Raw genomic sequence first — 8,654 nt, forward strand, 5'->3', positions numbered from 1 at the left:
TCCCAGAGGAGGTCACCTGCAACTCTTAGCCCAGGCGAACGGAGCTGGCCAGGTGGGTGCATTCGGCCAGGCCGAGCTAAGACAACGAAGTCAGTCATGTGAAGCAGGCGCATGGTGGCGGGGGAAGATGGGGGTTTGAGCAGTCAGATACCAGATTCCCACATGCTTTGCAGCGAGCAATCCAGCTCCACTGTGTGCGTCTCTGCAGAGGGAAGATACAGTCCTGTTACGGGGACTTCCTGGCAACCTGGGCTGCAATTCCCTGCTGGAGCCATGCGAGGCAGGGACAGCGAGAGCCCCCTGTACAGGAGGAGCAGAGAGGCCCTGCCACGGGCAGCATGACACAGAGCAGAGCTATGCTGGGGGAAGCAGCGCTGAGCAGAGCACACGCAGTAAGGCAGAGCCCAGACCCAGCGCCTGGGGATTATTCCGGGGTCCAAGTCCATGGAGCTCAAAGACACCATGACATTAAATGGCCTTGGGGGGGTAGCGTCCTGGACGACGGCCACCAGACAGGAGGGTTAACACTGGGAGCTACATGGGGCTTTCTGGGGTATCAGACCCTTCCCTGAATTCTCAGCAACAGCATGACATCCCCCTCTCCCCAGGGCTAGAGCTGGCAGACAGCTTCCTTCACCACCCTCTGAACCTCCCCCAAACCTCAAACCAGAGCACTGGCTCCAACCCCCTCGAGGGCTTTGGGGAGGGTTAGGTCCATGTCTGCCCTCTGATTCCACCACCCTCCCTCTCTCCATGGGCCCTTCTCAGAGATCGGCTCTAGCTCGGTCACAAGACACGGACCGGATGCAGGCACCACTGGGGGACCCTCTGCCCTGCGTTGTATAGGAAGTCAGACTAGACTATCCAAAGCTCCCTTCTGGTCTTAAAATGTCTGGATCTAAATGGGCCAAAGGGACCAGCCCAAATCCAAGCAACCCCCATTCAGATCCAAGCTCCGGCACTCAGGTCTCTATTTTTGGCCAAAAATGCGTCAAAAGTGCAGCCAAGGCACATGGCCAGATCTCCCACTAGCAACAGCCCACATCAAGGCAAACAGCTCCTTCAGTTCGTGTGGTAGGGGCCTGTATGCTCGGTGCAGAAGGGCCTAGGGTCTGTCCTGCTCTGTGTCCAACAGGACTCACTGTGACACCTCTGCAAAGCTCTCTGGAGAGCGTGTGGTTGATCTGAGACATTGCTGGGGGCGTCTCACTCCAAGAACAGCCATTCCACCTCCGCTTCAGGGTGAGACAGTCACACCCCAGAGGCAGATACCAGCCCAGGATCCTGCCTGCAGCCCCCAGGGCCAGTCCTAGCTCCAGTGCATGCAGAGGTGAAGCTAACCTGACTGTGACACCACATCAGCCAAACGAGAGACCAGCAGGGAAGGGAAGCGACCTGGCTCCCCTTTTACTTCAACACACGTTTTCAAGAACAGCCAGGTTCGGACACAAACCTCAGGAAAGCCTCCTGTGGGGGCAGCCTGGGAAGTGACCAGGGCAGATATTCCAGTCTCGGGGAAAGCTGCCTCTTCACCAAACCTGACTTCCACAGGCAGGGGCGTGGTAATAACTGGGCCTACCAATTTACCCTAATTGTAAATTCAGCTGGGAGAAGCCTCTGATTGCCAGACCTGGGAGTGGACGACAGGGCATGGATCACACAGTGACTGACTGTTCTGTTCATTCCCTCTGGAGCATCTAGCACTGGCCACTGTCAGCAGTACGACACTGGGCTAGACGGACCATTGGTCGGACCCAGAATGGCCGTTCTTATAAAAGTTTAAAGTCTCACAATAACCCATAACAACAAATGCTGATGGGAAAAGGTACAAAAGTGAGACAAAGATTGAATTAGTCCAAACACAAAGGCCGACTGATGTAACTCAAGGACTGTGCTGAGATCATGTCTGGTAAACAAATGAAGTGTGGGACTGGAAATCAATGGACCAAAATTGGTGCATTGAAAATTAGGTCTAATTGGTGACCACATAATAAGGGGATAGACTATTCCACCCATTGCTCCCCTTGGGGGTCATTAAAAAGACCCTTTTTTGGGGAAAATGAAGAAAAAGAAAACTCAACAACTGCTGAGAGCAGGGGAAGGGAGTGAGTTTTACCACCATGGCTGCCAGCCGCACAGTCTCCTGGGACCCTCCAGAACGCTGCTAGGCCTTTGTCGTCCTAATCCCGAGAAAAGTCCTGATCAGATCAGGCCAGAAAAAAGGGACCAAGGTGATACCATCAATTCCCCTGCTCTGGCTAAATGCCAAACACCACGTGGGAGGTGAGACTGTGTGTCCCCATCCCGCCATGTGTCCTTTCCTTTCTCCACCTTATTTCATCTCTTTCCTAGTCCTCTTCTATTTCCTTTTGTCTTAAAGTCTGGCATAGCAAACCAAGATTGTCCATTTGTGTCCAGAAAGGCAAATTAAAGCAATCCCCTAAGCAGCTTGATGCTGTTGCAATGTTCCAGTTCTGACAATGGCTAGTGAGACCATGAGCCATGCCTGTGTTTTTGCAGCAGGGAGGTTGCAAACAAAGGAAAGTCAACACCAGTGACATCTTTAAAACTCTGCTGTTCTTTTCTCTTCCCTCTCTTGTGGCCCAGGGTGTGGCAGGGAGTGGCTGATTTAGCAGGTCATGTTCTTCCCTTGTCAGTACCAAGCAGCATGGGGCTAGGTGGTGGTGTGCAGAGGGGATCTGTCAGAGGAGATATAAATCTAGCACCCTGTCCCTTTGGAATAGGTAGAGATCCCATGGTATTTTAGTTGTACGGGCAACATTAGGGACACTGGCCAGGACCCCCAGTCGTTAATTTCAGCCCAGATCATTATATTCTGTCCCAGTTTCAAATGGAAAGAGAAGGGGCAGAAAGCTACTAGGGAAGAGGCTGTTCTAGATTTAATTTGGCAAATAGGGAGGAATTGGTTGAGAATTTGAAAGTGGAAGGAAGCTTGAGTGAAAGTGATCATGAAATGAGAGAGTTCATGATTCTAAGGAATAGGAGGGAAAACAGTACAATAAAGCTAATGGAAGCCAGAAGGCAGACTTTAGCAAACACAGGGAGTTGGTAGGTAAGATCCCATGGGAAGCAAGTCTAAGGGGAAAGACAGTTCAAGAGAGTTGACAGTTTTTCAAAAAGACATTTTTAAGGGCACAAGAGCAAACTATCCCACTGCGTAGGAATGATAGGAACTATGGCAAGAGACCACCTTGGCTAACCAGGAGATCTTCAATTATCTGAAACTCAAAAAGAGAGTCCTACAAAAAGTAGAAACTAGGCCAAATTACAAAGGATGAATATAATAAACAAACAATACAAGTATGTAGGGATAAACAGGAGAAATGGTTTGAAGTAAATAGGATGAAATTCAATAAGGACAAATGCAAAGTACTCCACTTAGGAAGGAACAATCAGTTGCACACATACAAAATGGGAAATGACTGCCTTAAAAGGGACCTGGGGGTTATAGTGGATCACAAGCTAAATATGAGCCAACAGTGTAAGGCTGTTGCAAAAAAAAAAAAAAAAAAAAAAAGCAAACATCATTCTGGGATGTATTAGCAGGAGTGTTGTAAGCAAGACACGAGTAGTAATTCTTCCGCTCTACTCTGCGCTGATTAGGCCTTAACTGGAGTATTGTGTCCAGTTCTGGGCGCCACATTTCAGGAAAGATGAGGACAAATTGGTGAAAGTCCAGAGAAGAGCCACAAAAATGATTAAAGGTCTAGAAAACATGACCTATGAGGGAAGATTGAAAAAAATGGGTTTATTTAGTCTGGAGAAGAGAAGACTGAGAGGAGACATGATAAAACAGTTTTCAAGTACATAAAAGGTTGTTACAAGGAGGAGGGAGAAAAATTGTTCTCCTTAACCTCCGAGGACAGGACAAGAAGCCATGGGCTTAAATTGCAGCAAGGGAGGTCTAGGCTGGACATTAGGAAAAACTTCCTAACTGTCAGAGTGGTTAAGCATTGGAATAAATTGCCTAGGGAGGTTGTGGAATCTCCATCATTGGAGATTTTTAAGAGCAGATTAGACAAACACCTGTCAGGGATGGTCTAGACCAGTGGTTCTCAAACTTTTGAACTGGTGACCCCTTTCACATAGCAAGTCTCTGAATGCAACCCCCCTTATAAATTTAAACCACTTTTTAATATATTTAACACCATTATAAATGCTGGAGGCAAAGCAGGGTTTGGAGTGGAGACTGACAGCTTGCGATCCCCCATGTAATAACCTCACAACCCCATGAGGGGTCCCCACCCCCCAGTTTGAGAACCCTGGTCTAGATCAGGGGTGGGCAAACTTTTTGGCCTGAGGGCCACATCTGGGAATAGAAATTGTACGGCAGACCATGAATGCTCACAAAATTGGGGTTGGGGTGAGGCTGGAGATGAATAGTTTGGGGTGTAGGAGGGTGCTCTGGGCTGGGACCAAGGGGTTCGGAGGATGGGAGGGGTATCAGGGCTGGGGCAGGGGGTTGGAGCGTGGGGAGAGGCTCAGGGGTGCAGGCTCCGAGTGGCACTTACCTCAAGCGGCTCCCGGAAGCAGTGGCATGTCCCTTCTCTGGCTCCTAAGCAGAGGAGCAGCCAGGTGGCTCTGCACGCTGCCCCATCCACAGGCACATTTGCATTTGCCTGGCAGCTTACCTATTGGAATGCTGGAGGGGGCCATAGGAGCCAGACTGGGGCCATGCAGCTGCTTCCGGGACCTGCATGGTGTGGCCCCCGACCCTGGATCTCACTAGAGCGGGGCCATGGTATGACCCCTGACCCAGCGCTCCAGCTGGAGCACTGGAGCAGGGCCAAGCCACATAGTGCGGCCCCCAACCCAGTGCCCCGGCTGGAGTGCCAGAGCAGGGCAAGCCCCAGACCCCGCTCCCCAGCAGGAGCTCACAGACCATAGTTTGCCCACCCCTGGTCTAAATAATATTTAGTCCTGCCATAAGTGCACGGCATGGGACTAGATGACCTCTCGAGGTCCCTTCCAGTCCTATGATTCACCCTTCATTCATTTTCCTAAGCCAGTACGGAGTGTGGCTGTTGTTCCACCCCAGAGACAGCTGGGGATCAGTTTTCCACATGCTTTGGAGTGAGCAATCCAGCTCCATCATGTGCATCTCTGTAGAGGGAAGATACATCAGAGCCCTTTGGGAAGGAGGCCCTATAGAAGTGTTATAAATGTCAGGTATTCTGATGGAGCATCATCCATTTATTTGGGACTGAGAGAGTGGGGAATCATGGAGTCACTTGGTACATATGCTAACAGGGGTAATAGCTAGTTTAGCATTGAGAAGTTGGGTGTCAGCACCCTGAGATGCTTGTGGAAGGATACTGTGTGGGAAGATCATGGACTCTCTCATAAGCCTCAAGGACAGGAGGGCTGCGGATCCACAATACCATCCACATGAGGCAAAGGGACTATGGCCAGGGCCTGAAAATGTTACCTGGTGCCTACTAGCCAGGAGCCTGAGGGCTAGGCTGCACTAGAAGATATAGCTGGGCTGATGCAGATGTGCTGCTGTAGCACGTCTGGTAAAGACGCTCTCCCGCTGACATAGTGCTGTCCATACCGAGGCTTAGGAGGGTGCAACTTACATCGCTGGGGGGTGTGTGTGTGTGTCTTATTCACACTCCAGAGCAGCGTAAGTGCTAGTGTGTACAAGCCCTAAACCACAAGCCAGGGAGATACAAATTCCATGGGAACGGGGGTTCCACCAGCAAAATCCAAGAGCAGCCCATCTTGGGGAAGAGCCCAGCCCCTGCCAAACCAGCATGGAAAGGCCAAGGATGCTGTCTGGGGACTCTGTGCAGGGCTCCGCTTTTCATACCAGCCTCTACCACTCTCATCTAGATGCCGATAGAAGGAAGGAGCTTTCTGACTGTCTCCCTACTCCAGAGCCTTCTGACTGCTGCAAGAGTGGACTGCCTCCCCTAATCTGCCCGTCAGCCTGTTTTATAGATCCTTCCCAGGAGTAAGATCAGTGCCTGCCTCTGCCTTGGCAAAAGTTTTCCTCCCAAGCATTATGAAATTAACATGACTGTTGTGTCACTGCTGAGGATCTGAAGAGCAGCCTGAAACTGACCAGTCTTGTCACTTTTGTTAACCTGTAGCTGCTTTGGAAAAGCCGGAGCATGGGCACAGCAGTGGTGCACTCAGACAAACAACACTGCACTGGTCACGTTTTGGTGCTTCTCTTTGTAACTTTATGTCTAGAAACGCTATTAGACCTACATTGTTAAAAATTTTGCAGAAATTGATTGCTGAGACCCTCACACCCCCTAGGGAAAACTTCCCACTCTCACACAGATGCAAGCACTGCTCACTGGTCTGTCCAGTTATCCAGGTAGATACCCAGGAGTGCTCTAGGGGGATCTGATGATACCCATCCATGCTGCTGGCTTTAGTCAAGGACATGCGCACATACAACAAGCAGGAGTCTGTTCTTCTGGTGAAATGTTTACGATCTATGATGTTTCTAAGGCACCTGGAACTATGGTACAAAAGCACTGCAGTAAATGTACAGGTAGGCCATAAACCTGTCTTTCAGATCATCTGTGGGGAGCTGTTTCTACTGAACCCATTGTAAAGATTAGGAATAGTGAATGAGCCTGTTCTTTAAAGTCACCCTAAGGTCACGACCTTCGGACTGTTACAGGATAATCATGAGGAATCATTAACTGGGGAGAGACTGGTCAGTCCACAATAGCATGCTACTCTGTTAGGCAAGATACCACTTTTCTCTGGGTAATCTATGCAAAGAGGTTTGGTGATAGTGCAAACACATTTAACCATCCCCTACAGATAATCATCCCCCATCCCACACACTTGTGGTGGTAGAAGTCAGATGGAGGCAACTGGCTGGGCAATCATCACGAGAACAGATGTCTTTATCTGCCCTAGAGATACCAACTCCAACTGCCCAAGACATCAGGTTAGTCAAGAAGCAACAAATTCCCCTGGGCCATGAGGTAGCTGTTGGTGCCCTCAAAGAAAGAGGTTAAATGCTGGAATGTTGTAATCTCCTTACCCACTGATGTACAAGTGATTTAATGTTTATGCCCACTGAGCACCCAGCATACCATAGGGCATCACATCACCCCACCCATCCGTGCAGGGTGAACAGTGTCTGTTCACAGACAATGACTGTCAAAAGTCCTGCAAGCGCAAAACCAGCAGCTCATTCCCAGTCATTCTAGGCCCACAGGATAAGGAAAAGGGGGTGGGGGAAGCTTGACCAGGAGGAGGAGGAGGGTGGGGGTTGGGAAGTGGATAGGACCAAAGTCAGGAGACCATGGCTCGTTTCAGCTGAACTGAATCACGGAGATCCGCTTATAGTTGAAAATGCTACATAAATATAAAGCCAGGCTGGGGGCGAGGGTTTCCCAGCACCCTCACGCACGGTAGCAGGATTAGCAGTGCCCAAGTATGTTAATTGCTTGGGAGAAAAATCTGCTGCTTTTCTAAACTCAAAAACCCACTGGCTTTGTCCAATACACTCCTGCCCCTCTGCCTGCTGGTAGCCCTGAGGCTTGCATGAGATGACCCCCTCTAGCTGATGGTTATTTCATATCACCGCCAGTGCCTTCAGCTCTGGGAACTGACAACGCCTAGACAGTGCTTGTGCAGGACACAGCAGTCCTTATCTATAGGCCCTGCACACAGGCTAGGGACGTGTGAGATGTCACAGGCCAACACACAGCACCTGCAGTGGTTCTCACACCGAACAGCCGGCCGTGCCTGCTGGAGTGCCCATTTGAAAACTGCAATGTGTGTGTTTTAAATGGGGAAATGCCAACAGTTAAATCACCAGGACAGCAGATCACACAGGGGGGCAAGGGGGAGACCCTGGACTTGGTTTCACGCTCCTCATGATTCAGGCACCCGCAGGTCTGACAGTCCCCTGCCCACGAAGCCATCTGACCCGCGGCTGAGGTGCTGAACAGCTAGACGGGAACATCCGGAAAGAACAAGCTTCTGCCTCACACAGCGACCGTCTCCCCCTGCTCGGACGGCGTGTACAGCCCCGGGCGCAGCGCCTACTCCCGGCGGAGAGCAGCCCCTGGCGGGGGCGGGACACCCCCAAGCAGCCCGGGTCCCCTGCCCCCCGGAGCAGTGGTCTCTGCGGGGGGCGCCGCACGGTTGCAGCGGCTCGGGACCCGCACTGCTCCCGCCGCTCCTGCGGGCAGAAGCCCAGCGGCCCTTGCAGAGGGACGGGAGCCGGGCCCAAGGGCTGCGGGCGGCCAGAGGGACCTCGGGGGTCTCCTGGGCCCAGCAGAGCCGGGGCACGGGCCGAATCAGGAAGGAGCCGCCCCACAGATGCACCGCACCCAGCAGCCTCCCGCCCGGCCCAGTCGGAGGGGCGAGCTCCGGGGAAAGGCGGCGAGCTCCAAGCCGAGCCCCGGACTAGTCCGGGGCGGGCTCGGCGCGCTGCCCGCCACCTCGTGCAAAGGGGCCCAGGACCCGCCGGAGCAGCGGCCTGGAGGGCGGTGGGGGGCGGGGCCGAGCCGGGCCGGGCCGGGCCGAGCCGGGCTTACCTGGGCCTCGCTGCCGCTGCCGCCGCCGCGCGCTGTCCCGGCTCGGCTCCGCTCCGCACCGCTCCGCGTGGGGGCCCCGCCCTCCGGAACCAGCCGGGCCCCGCCCCGCACAGC

At 52.5% G+C, this 8,654-nt stretch overlaps 1 protein-coding gene across 1 annotated transcript in view; it reads right to left on the reverse strand.

The window, feature by feature from the left end:
- ALAD (aminolevulinate dehydratase) overlaps window positions 1–8,654 on the reverse strand; it is a 36,918-nt gene extending 28,264 nt beyond the window's left edge. The window contains exon 1 of the mRNA XM_084650193.1: window positions 8,541–8,654. The gene's annotated coding sequence lies outside the window, so the exon portion shown is untranslated. The remainder of the gene's footprint in view (window positions 1–8,540) is intronic.

This window comes from Lepidochelys olivacea (genome assembly GCF_965140295.1).
Source record: "Lepidochelys olivacea isolate rLepOli2 genome assembly, chromosome: 16".
Taxonomy (NCBI): Eukaryota; Metazoa; Chordata; order Testudines; family Cheloniidae; genus Lepidochelys; species Lepidochelys olivacea.